Source organism: Lasioglossum baleicum, chromosome 10, assembly GCF_051020765.1.
Source record: "Lasioglossum baleicum chromosome 10, iyLasBale1, whole genome shotgun sequence".
Taxonomy (NCBI): Eukaryota; Metazoa; Arthropoda; class Insecta; order Hymenoptera; family Halictidae; genus Lasioglossum; species Lasioglossum baleicum.
Window position 1 is genome coordinate 4,632,061 of NC_134938.1, and position 12,774 is coordinate 4,644,834.

Here is a 12,774-nt window from a genome sequence, read left to right on the forward strand (position 1 = left end):
ATAACGTGGAACTTACAGTGAACTAAAATACCACATCGCTAAAAGTTCTACCACCGACGAGATACTCGTCAAGTATTAGAAGAAGAATGAGATATAGTATAGAATGCTCACATTACCCATTCTGTAATTGCCTTATAATACTATCACCGACGAAATACTATCTCGTCTCTTTACCTAAATAGAACCAGACGATATATGACCTTGTTCACGCCCGGGGAAAATCAGCTTGGATAATACATATATTCTATCTGAATGAAGGTGAAATTGCAAAATGTTATGGAAGACAATAGGTATAGGGATAGAATTTATTGAAAAATCAACATATTTATTAAATGTGCAGCTATTAGCTCGATATTATCCTTTATTCATAAGACACTAAAAGTTCTTACGAATAGAGGATAATAACGATTGCCCAGGTCCCACCACGAGGAGGTTGCTGCACGAGAGACCCGAAAGGGAGTCAGAACGAATGCAATATTCCTTCTGGCTCCCTTTCTTACAACAACGGACTTATACTAAATTACGCAAGTATGTCGAGTAATTATCGCGGAGCAAAAGGTGTGAATCGGAGAAGAAGTCTCCGATCCACGGGGGATCAAAAGCGAATCAGGCAGAAGGCTCTGATTCTTTCAAAGTGAGAAACAAGAGCGAACCAGAGCAGAAGGCTCTGTTTCGATGGTGACGCGGCGCGTACAATGCTTGCAGCCCAGCCCCGGCCAGAGCCGATACCCGACGTGTCCTCACCAAGAGAAATGGACAGTGAGAAGTGTTCAAACGTAATACCATCTCTCTGTCAACTACCTGCCACCAGGCAACACAATGCGTTGAGATGACGTGGGTAGGATGACGAACAGAGAATTTCTCTGCCAACTACCTGCCACCAGGCAACACAATGCGTTGAGATGACGTGGGTAGGATTACGAACAGAGAGAATGGCAATACGAGTGAACAGGTCTCAATGAACCACCCCTCTCAATGTATCGACGCCGACTAGCGGCTCCAACCGGTCTGGTACATACAAGCAAGGTCCGACACAGCAGAAGGCTGTGTCGGAGTCAAAAATACGAGTCGAGTAAAGTGACGTTACGGCAATAATTACTCGACATATTTAGAACGACGATATACAATCTTAATAACTAACGCACGCAAGTCGATGGAATTATACTAAATTACGCACGCAAGTCGAGCAATTATCGCGGAGCAAAAGGTGTGAATCGGAGAAGAAGTCTCCGATCCGCGGGGGATCAAAAGCGAATCAGGCAGAAGGCTCTGATTCTTTCAAAGTGAAAAACAAGAGCGAACCAGAGCAGAAGGCTCTAGTTCGAAGGTGACGCGGCGCGTACAATGCTTGCAGTGCAGCTCCGGTCAGAGCCGATACCTGACGTGTCCTCACCAAGAGGAATGGACAGTGAGAAGTGTTCAAACGTAACACCATCTCTCTGCCAACTACCTGCCACCAGGCAACGCACTGCATTGAGATGACGTGGGTAGGATGACGAACAGAGAATTTCTCTGCCAACTACCTGCCACCAGGCAACGCACTGCATTGAGGTAACGTGGGTAGGATTACGAACAGAGAGAATGGCAATACGAGTAAACAGGTCTCAATGAACCACCCCTCTCAATGTATCGACGCCGAATACCGGCTCCAATCGGTCTGGTACATACAAGCAAGGTCCGACACAACAGAAGGCTGTGTCGGAATCAAGAAAACGAGTAACGTGAATTTAAGACAATAATTACTCGACTTACTCGGGTGCGGCCTATCGGCGATTCGGGTACCCCGGGGACGCGACTCCCCGTACTCACTCACGGATGCGGCCGTGAGTGAGCCCCTGGGGGACCTCCCTCGGCGAATAAAACTACAACTTCGTGGTACGTCCTCTTCTTGGTGTGTCCTCTTCTTGGTGTGTCCTCTACTTGGTGTGTCCTCTTCTCGGTGTGTCCTCTTCTTGGTGTAACCCCTTCATGGTGTATTCTAGCTGAAAAAGACTAATAATATAGTTAGACATAACAATACATAACCCTGCACACGAGTGCAAACCTAATACCCGCTCACGAGAGCCAAACAAACCCCGCACACGAGTGCGAATTTAACTAGCTCATGAGAGCCAACCTAACACCAGCTCACGAGAGCCAAACAAACCCCGCACACGAGTGCGAATCTAACCAGCTCACGAGAGCCAACCTAATACCAGCTCACGAGAGCCAAACAAACCCCGCACACGAGTGCGAATCTAACCAGCTCACGAGAGCCAACCTAATACCAGCTCACGAGAGCCAACCTAATACCAGCTCACGAGAGCCAAACAAACCCCGCACACGAGTGCGAATCTAACCAGCTCACGAGAGCCAACCTAACACCAGCTCACGAAAGCCAAACAAACCCCGCACACGAGTGCGAATCTAACCAGCTCACGAGAGCCAACCTAATACCAGCTCACGAGAGCCAACCTAACACCAGCTCACGAGAGCCAAACTAACCCCGCACACGGGTGCGGCCTATAGGCGATTCGGGTACCCCGGGGACGCGACACCCCGTACTCACTCACGGCACCATCCGTGAGTGAGCCCCTGGGGGACCTCCGATCGGAGGTATACCAATTTCAGACAAGATATGAAAATGTTTCGAAGCGGGACTTGTGAAAGTTCCGATGCAAACAATTGGAAATTCAGAAATACAAATTGTCGAGATGACTGATTGCAATAACAAACTCAAGGCGAGCCAAGGGTAAACGAAGAAAGCATCGATGTACCCTTGGCCGACAGCAAGCTACCTCAAAGTAAATTCACATACAATTTAATGAAATACATATGTTTCTATATCCCGCAAGTCTTAAATTCTATTATGGTACACAATCTTATCGAAAATTGTAAATGTGCAATGTGCAGCTATTAGCTCGGTATTATCCTCTATTCATAAGAGTTTACAAGTTCTTACAAATAGAGGATAACACCGATTGCCCAGGTCTCACCACGAGGAGGTTGCTGCACGAGAGACCCGAAAGGGAGTCAGAACGAATGCAATATTCCTTCTGGCTCCCTTTCTTACAACAACGGACTTATACTAAATTACGCAAGTATGTCGAGTAATTATCGCGGAGCAAAAGGTGTGAATCGGAGAAGAAGTCTCCGATCCACGGGGGATCAAAAGCGAATCAGGCAGAAGGCTCTGATTCTTTCAAAGTGAGAAACAAGAGCGAACCAGAGCAGAAGGCTCTAGTTCGAAGGTGACGCGGCGCGTACAATGCTTGCAGTGCAGCTCCGGTCAGAGCCGATACCTGACGTGTCCTCACCAAGAGGAATGGACAGTGAGAAGTGTTCAAACGTAACACCATCTCTCTGCCAACTACCTGCCACCAGGCAACGCACTGCATTGAGATGACGTGGGTAGGATGACGAACAGAGAATTTCTCTGCCAACTACCTGCCACCAGGCAACACAATGCGTTGAGATGACGTGGGTAGGATTACGAACGGAGAGAATGGCAATACGAGTGAACAGGTCTCAATGAACCACCCCACTCAATGTATCGACGCCGACTACCGGCTCCAACCGGTCTGGTACATACAAGCAAGGTCCGACACAGCAGAAGGCTGTGTCGGAGTCAAAAATACGAGTCGAGTAAAGAGACGTTACGGCAATAATTACTCGACATATTTAGAACGACGATATACAATCTTAATAACTAACGCACGCAAGTCGATGGAATTATACTAAATTACGCACGCAAGTCGAGCAATTATCGCGGAGCAAAAGGTGTGAATCGGAGAAGAAGTCTCCGATCCGCGGGGGATCAAAAGCGAATCAGGCAGAAGGCTCTGATTCTTTCAAAGTGAAAAACAAGAGCGAACCAGAGCAGAAGGCTCTAGTTCGAAGGTGACGCGGCGCGTACAATGCTTGCAGTGCAGCTCCGGTCAGAGCCGATACCTGACGTGTCCTCACCAAGAGGAATGGACAGTGAGAAGTGTTCAAACGTAACACCATCTCTCTGCCAACTACCTGCCACCAGGCAACGCACTGCATTGAGATGACGTGGGTAGGATGACGAACAGAGAATTTCTCTGCCAACTACCTGCCACCAGGCAACACAATGCGTTGAGATGACGTGGGTAGGATTACGAACAGAGAGAATGGCAATACGAGTGAACAGGTCTCAATGAACCACCCCACTCAATGTATCGACGCCGACTACCGGCTCCAACCGGTCTGGTACATACAAGCAAGGTCCGACACAGCAGAAGGCTGTGTCGGAGTCAAAAATACGAGTCGAGTAAAGTGACGTTACGGCAATAATTACTCGACATATTTAGAACGACGATATACAATCTTAATAACTAACGCACGCAAGTCGATGGAATTATACTAAATTACGCACGCAAGTCGAGCAATTATCGCGGAGCAAAAGGTGTGAATCGGAGAAGAAGTCTCCGATCCGCGGGGGATCAAAAGCGAATCAGGCAGAAGGCTCTGATTCTTTCAAAGTGAAAAACAAGAGCGAACCAGAGCAGAAGGCTCTAGTTCGAAGGTGACGCGGCGCGTACAATGCTTGCAGTGCAGCTCCGGTCAGAGCCGATACCTGACGTGTCCTCACCAAGAGGAATGGACAGTGAGAAGTGTTCAAACGTAACACCATCTCTCTGCCAACTACCTGCCACCAGGCAACGCACTGCATTGAGATGACGTGGGTAGGATGACGAACAGAGAATTTCTCTGCCAACTACCTGCCACCAGGCAACACAATGCGTTGAGATGACGTGGGTAGGATTACGAACGGAGAGAATGGCAATACGAGTGAACAGGTCTCAATGAACCACCCCACTCAATGTATCGACGCCGACTACCGGCTCCAACCGGTCTGGTACATACAAGCAAGGTCCGACACAGCAGAAGGCTGTGTCGGAGTCAAAAATACGAGTCGAGTAAAGAGACGTTACGGCAATAATTACTCGACATATTTAGAACGACGATATACAATCTTAATAACTAACGCACGCAAGTCGATGGAATTATACTAAATTACGCACGCAAGTCGAGCAATTATCGCGGAGCAAAAGGTGTGAATCGGAGAAGAAGTCTCCGATCCGCGGGGGATCAAAAGCGAATCAGGCAGAAGGCTCTGATTCTTTCAAAGTGAAAAACAAGGGCGAACCAGAGCAGAAGGCTCTAGTTCGAAGGTGACGCGGCGCGTACAATGCTTGCAGTGCAGCTCCGGTCAGAGCCGATACCTGACGTGTCCTCACCAAGAGGAATGGACAGTGAGAAGTGTTCAAACGTAACACCATCTCTCTGCCAACTACCTGCCACCAGGCAACGCACTGCATTGAGATGACGTGGGTAGGATGACGAACAGAGAATTTCTCTGCCAACTACCTGCCACCAGGCAACGCACTGCATTGAGGTAACGTGGGTAGGATTACGAACAGAGAGAATGGCAATACGAGTAAACAGGTCTCAATGAACCACCCCTCTCAATGTATCGACGCCGAATACCGGCTCCAATCGGTCTGGTACATACAAGCAAGGTCCGACACAACAGAAGGCTGTGTCGGAATCAAGAAAACGAGTAACGTGAATTTAAGACAATAATTACTCGACTTACTCGGGTGCGGCCTATCGGCGATTCGGGTACCCCGGGGACGCGACTCCCCGTACTCACTCACGGATGCGGCCGTGAGTGAGCCCCTGGGGGACCTCCCTCGGCGAATAAAACTACAACTTCGTGGTACGTCCTCTTCTTGGTGTGTCCTCTTCTTGGTGTGTCCTCTACTTGGTGTGTCCTCTTCTCGGTGTGTCCTCTTCTTGGTGTAACCCCTTCATGGTGTATTCTAGCTGAAAAAGACTAATAATATAGTTAGACATAACAATACATAACCCTGCACACGAGTGCAAACCTAATACCCGCTCACGAGAGCCAAACAAACCCCGCACACGAGTGCGAATTTAACTAGCTCATGAGAGCCAACCTAACACCAGCTCACGAGAGCCAAACAAACCCCGCACACGAGTGCGAATCTAACCAGCTCACGAGAGCCAACCTAATACCAGCTCACGAGAGCCAAACAAACCCCGCACACGAGTGCGAATCTAACCAGCTCACGAGAGCCAACCTAATACCAGCTCACGAGAGCCAACCTAATACCAGCTCACGAGAGCCAACCTAACACCAGCTCACGAGAGCCAAACTAACCCCGCACACGGGTGCGGCCTATAGGCGATTCGGGTACCCCGGGGACGCGACACCCCGTACTCACTCACGGCACCATCCGTGAGTGAGCCCCTGGGGGACCTCCGATCGGAGGTATACCAATTTCAGACAAGATATGAAAATGTTTCGAAGCGGGACTTGTGAAAGTTCCGATGCAAACAATTGGAAATTCAGAAATACAAATTGTCGAGATGACTGATTGCAATAACAAACTCAAGGCGGGCCAAGGGTAAACGAAGAAAGCATCGATGTACCCTTGGCCGACAGCAAGCTACCTCAAAGTAAATTCACATACAATTTAATGAAATACATATGTTTCTATATCCCGCAAGTCTTAAATTCTATTATGGTACACAATCTTATCGAAAATTGTAAATGTGCAATGTGCAGCTATTAGCTCGGTATTATCCTCTATTCATAAGAGTTTACAAGTTCTTACAAATAGAGGATAACACCGATTGCCCAGGTCTCACCACGAGGAGGTTGCTGCACGAGAGACCCGAAAGGGAGTCAGAACGAATGCAATATTCCTTCTGGCTCCCTTTCTTACAACAACGGACTTATACTAAATTACGCAAGTATGTCGAGTAATTATCGCGGAGCAAAAGGTGTGAATCGGAGAAGAAGTCTCCGATCCACGGGGGATCAAAAGCGAATCAGGCAGAAGGCTCTGATTCTTTCAAAGTGAGAAACAAGAGCGAACCAGAGCAGAAGGCTCTAGTTCGAAGGTGACGCGGCGCGTACAATGCTTGCAGTGCAGCTCCGGTCAGAGCCGATACCTGACGTGTCCTCACCAAGAGGAATGGACAGTGAGAAGTGTTCAAACGTAACACCATCTCTCTGCCAACTACCTGCCACCAGGCAACGCACTGCATTGAGATGACGTGGGTAGGATGACGAACAGAGAATTTCTCTGCCAACTACCTGCCACCAGGCAACACAATGCGTTGAGATGACGTGGGTAGGATTACGAACGGAGAGAATGGCAATACGAGTGAACAGGTCTCAATGAACCACCCCACTCAATGTATCGACGCCGACTACCGGCTCCAACCGGTCTGGTACATACAAGCAAGGTCCGACACAGCAGAAGGCTGTGTCGGAGTCAAAAATACGAGTCGAGTAAAGAGACGTTACGGCAATAATTACTCGACATATTTAGAACGACGATATACAATCTTAATAACTAACGCACGCAAGTCGATGGAATTATACTAAATTACGCACGCAAGTCGAGCAATTATCGCGGAGCAAAAGGTGTGAATCGGAGAAGAAGTCTCCGATCCGCGGGGGATCAAAAGCGAATCAGGCAGAAGGCTCTGATTCTTTCAAAGTGAAAAACAAGAGCGAACCAGAGCAGAAGGCTCTAGTTCGAAGGTGACGCGGCGCGTACAATGCTTGCAGTGCAGCTCCGGTCAGAGCCGATACCTGACGTGTCCTCACCAAGAGGAATGGACAGTGAGAAGTGTTCAAACGTAACACCATCTCTCTGCCAACTACCTGCCACCAGGCAACGCACTGCATTGAGATGACGTGGGTAGGATGACGAACAGAGAATTTCTCTGCCAACTACCTGCCACCAGGCAACACAATGCGTTGAGATGACGTGGGTAGGATTACGAACAGAGAGAATGGCAATACGAGTGAACAGGTCTCAATGAACCACCCCACTCAATGTATCGACGCCGACTACCGGCTCCAACCGGTCTGGTACATACAAGCAAGGTCCGACACAGCAGAAGGCTGTGTCGGAGTCAAAAATACGAGTCGAGTAAAGTGACGTTACGGCAATAATTACTCGACATATTTAGAACGACGATATACAATCTTAATAACTAACGCACGCAAGTCGATGGAATTATACTAAATTACGCACGCAAGTCGAGCAATTATCGCGGAGCAAAAGGTGTGAATCGGAGAAGAAGTCTCCGATCCGCGGGGGATCAAAAGCGAATCAGGCAGAAGGCTCTGATTCTTTCAAAGTGAAAAACAAGAGCGAACCAGAGCAGAAGGCTCTAGTTCGAAGGTGACGCGGCGCGTACAATGCTTGCAGTGCAGCTCCGGTCAGAGCCGATACCTGACGTGTCCTCACCAAGAGGAATGGACAGTGAGAAGTGTTCAAACGTAACACCATCTCTCTGCCAACTACCTGCCACCAGGCAACGCACTGCATTGAGATGACGTGGGTAGGATGACGAACAGAGAATTTCTCTGCCAACTACCTGCCACCAGGCAACACAATGCGTTGAGATGACGTGGGTAGGATTACGAACGGAGAGAATGGCAATACGAGTGAACAGGTCTCAATGAACCACCCCACTCAATGTATCGACGCCGACTACCGGCTCCAACCGGTCTGGTACATACAAGCAAGGTCCGACACAGCAGAAGGCTGTGTCGGAGTCAAAAATACGAGTCGAGTAAAGAGACGTTACGGCAATAATTACTCGACATATTTAGAACGACGATATACAATCTTAATAACTAACGCACGCAAGTCGATGGAATTATACTAAATTACGCACGCAAGTCGAGCAATTATCGCGGAGCAAAAGGTGTGAATCGGAGAAGAAGTCTCCGATCCGCGGGGGATCAAAAGCGAATCAGGCAGAAGGCTCTGATTCTTTCAAAGTGAAAAACAAGGGCGAACCAGAGCAGAAGGCTCTAGTTCGAAGGTGACGCGGCGCGTACAATGCTTGCAGTGCAGCTCCGGTCAGAGCCGATACCTGACGTGTCCTCACCAAGAGGAATGGACAGTGAGAAGTGTTCAAACGTAACACCATCTCTCTGCCAACTACCTGCCACCAGGCAACGCACTGCATTGAGATGACGTGGGTAGGATGACGAACAGAGAATTTCTCTGCCAACTACCTGCCACCAGGCAACGCACTGCATTGAGGTAACGTGGGTAGGATTACGAACAGAGAGAATGGCAATACGAGTAAACAGGTCTCAATGAACCACCCCTCTCAATGTATCGACGCCGAATACCGGCTCCAATCGGTCTGGTACATACAAGCAAGGTCCGACACAACAGAAGGCTGTGTCGGAATCAAGAAAACGAGTAACGTGAATTTAAGACAATAATTACTCGACTTACTCGGGTGCGGCCTATCGGCGATTCGGGTACCCCGGGGACGCGACTCCCCGTACTCACTCACGGATGCGGCCGTGAGTGAGCCCCTGGGGGACCTCCCTCGGCGAATAAAACTACAACTTCGTGGTACGTCCTCTTCTTGGTGTGTCCTCTTCTTGGTGTGTCCTCTACTTGGTGTGTCCTCTTCTCGGTGTGTCCTCTTCTTGGTGTAACCCCTTCATGGTGTATTCTAGCTGAAAAAGACTAATAATATAGTTAGACATAACAATACATAACCCTGCACACGAGTGCAAACCTAATACCCGCTCACGAGAGCCAAACAAACCCCGCACACGAGTGCGAATTTAACTAGCTCATGAGAGCCAACCTAATACCAGCTCACGAGAGCCAAACAAACCCCGCACACGAGTGCGAATCTAACCAGCTCACGAGAGCCAACCTAACACCAGCTCACGAAAGCCAAACAAACCCCGCACACGAGTGCGAATCTAACCAGCTCACGAGAGCCAACCTAATACCAGCTCACGAGAGCCAACCTAACACCAGCTCACGAGAGCCAAACTAACCCCGCACACGGGTGCGGCCTATAGGCGATTCGGGTACCCCGGGGACGCGACACCCCGTACTCACTCACGGCACCATCCGTGAGTGAGCCCCTGGGGGACCTCCGATCGGAGGAATACCAATTTCAGACAAGATATGAAAATGTTTCGAAGCGGGACTTGTGAAAGTTCCGATGCAAACAATTGGAAATTCAATTCAACAGTCAGAAGACCAATCATAATTCTGCACATGAGTGCGAATACAACCAACGAAGCAGCTCACAAGAGCAATTGTAATCCTGCATACGAGTGGGACGCTCAAAATGTAATTTTTATAAAGAATAAAATTGATAAATTTGAAGAAGACTCAATAGTCATCATTGAAAGTCTCGATAAAAATTTCAAAAGTATGAAGGACGAGTTTAAAAAGACAAAAGAAGTTTTGAAAAATATTAGTAATCAAACTTACCGTTGTTCCTTGAATTGACAGTTGAAGGTTGGCCAGGGTAACTGTAGATGACCTCTAGTCCACCTCCGGTTCTCCTGGCGCTCCTGGTCCCGCAGCACGTCCGCTCACCCTGCTTCCCCCGCCCCGACTGACTGACCACCGGTGAGCTCTCGCCGATCTGCCGAGCTCGAGTGGCGCCCCCCACTCCGCCGAATATCGATCGATGTCGATCGCCGTGACAATTATTGAAAAATTTATTATTTCCAGCTGGTTAATGTTCATAACAATTCTATTTGACAGCGATGTCCACAAGCAATCCCTTGGCTATCTGACCACCTAATTTTTTAGTCAAAGTGGCTAATAGTTTTCGTGATACGTAATAACTTTTAAATCATAACATTCGCACGCATTAATTTATTCGATACAATTCACAGATAAATTTATTATATCTGGCTGTTTAATGTTTATAACAATTCCTTTTTCTAACGATGTTAACGAGCACTCCCTTGACCACCTTGCCATCTAAATTTTTCGTGAAAATAGACAATAAAACTCGAAATATAGAATAACTTTTAAACCATGAACATTCGCACGCATTAATTTATTCAAAATTGATTTTTATTATATAGAAGATAATGCCATGAGACATTTATTAATTCTAGCTACATAATTAATGTTTATAATCATTCCTTTTGCCAACGACGTGGACAAGTACTCTTATCTTAAGAGAATAACTATAACCCCGCACACGATTGCGAAAACAACCAACGAAGCAGCTCACAAGAGCAATTATAATCCTGCATACGAGTGGGACGCTCAAAATGTAATTTTTGTAAAGAATAAAATTGATAAATTTGAAGAAGACTCAATAGTCTTCATTGAAAGTCTCGATAAAAATGTCAAAAGTATGAAGGTCGAGTTTAAAAGGACAAAAGAAGTTTTGAAAAATATTAGTAATCAAACTTACCGTTGTTCCTTGAATTGACAGTTGAAGGTAGGCCAGGGTAACTGTAGATGACCTCTAGTCCACCTCTGGTCCCTCCGGTTCTCCTGGCGCTCCTGGTCCCGCAGCACGTCCGCTCACCCTGCTTCCCACGCCCCGACTGACTGACCACCGGTGAGCTCTCGCCGATCTGCCGAGCTCGAGTGGCGCCCCCCACTCCGCCGAATATCGATCGATGTCGATCGCCGTGACAATTATTGAAAAATTTATTATTTCCAGCTGGTTAATGTTTATAACAATTCTATTTGACGCCGATGTCCACAAGCAATCCCTTGGCTATCTGACCACCTAATTTTTTAGTCAAAGTGGCTAATAGTTTTCGTGATACGTAATAACTTTTAAATCATAACATTCGCACGCATTAATTTATTCGATACAATTCACAGATAAATTTATTATATCTGGCTGTTTAATGTTTATAACAATTCCTTTTTCTAACGATGTTAACGAGCACTCCCTTGACCACATTGCCTTCTAAATTTTTCTCAAAAATAGACAATAAAACTCGAAATATAGAATAACTTTTAAACCATGAACATTCGCACGCATTAATTTATTCGATACAATTCACAGATAAATTTATTATATCTGGATGTTTAATGTTTATAACAATTCCTTTTTCTAACGATGTTAACGAGCACTCCCTTGACCACCTTGCCTTCTAAATTTTTCGTAAAAATAGACAATAAAACTCGAAATATAGAATAACTTTTAAACCATGAACATTCGCACGCATTAATTTATTCGATACAATTCACAGATAAATTTATTGTATCTGGCTGTTTAATGTTTATAACAATTCCTTTTTCTAACGATGTTAACGAGCACTCCCTTGACCACCTTGCCATCTAAATTTTTCGTGAAAATAGACAATAAAACTCGAAATATAGAATAACTTTTAAACCATGAACATTCGCACGCATTAATTTATTCAAAATTGATTTTTATTATATAGAAGATAATGCCATGAGACATTTATTAATTCTAGCTACATAATTAATGTTTATAATCATTCCTTTTGCCAACGACGTGGACAAGTACTCTTATCTTAAGAGAATAACTATAACCCCGCACACGATTGCGAAAACAACCAACGAAGCAGCTCACAAGAGCAATTATAATCCTGCATACGAGTGGGACGCTCAAAATGTAATTTTTGTAAAGAATAAAATTGATAAATTTGAAGAAGACTCAATAGTCTTCATTGAAAGTCTCGATAAAAATTTCAAAAGTATGAAGGTCGAGTTTAAAAGGACAAAAGAAGTTTTGAAAAATATTAGTAATCAAACTTACCGTTGTTCCTTGAATTGACAGTTGAAGGTAGGCCAGGGTAACTGTAGATGACCTCTGGTCCACCTCTGGTCCCTCCGGTTCTCCTGGCGCTCCTGGTCCCGCAGCACGTCCGCTCACCCTGCTTCCCACGCCCCGACTGACTGACCACCGGTGAGCTCTCGCCGATCTGCCGAGCTCGAGCGG

The 12,774-nt window shown here is 46.6% G+C and overlaps 1 protein-coding gene across 1 annotated transcript in view; it reads left to right on the forward strand.

The window, feature by feature from the left end:
- Positions 1–12,774, forward strand: part of Unc-13 (unc-13) — a 697,844-nt gene that overhangs the window by 301,032 nt on the left and 384,038 nt on the right. The gene's annotated exons all lie outside the window — the stretch shown is intronic.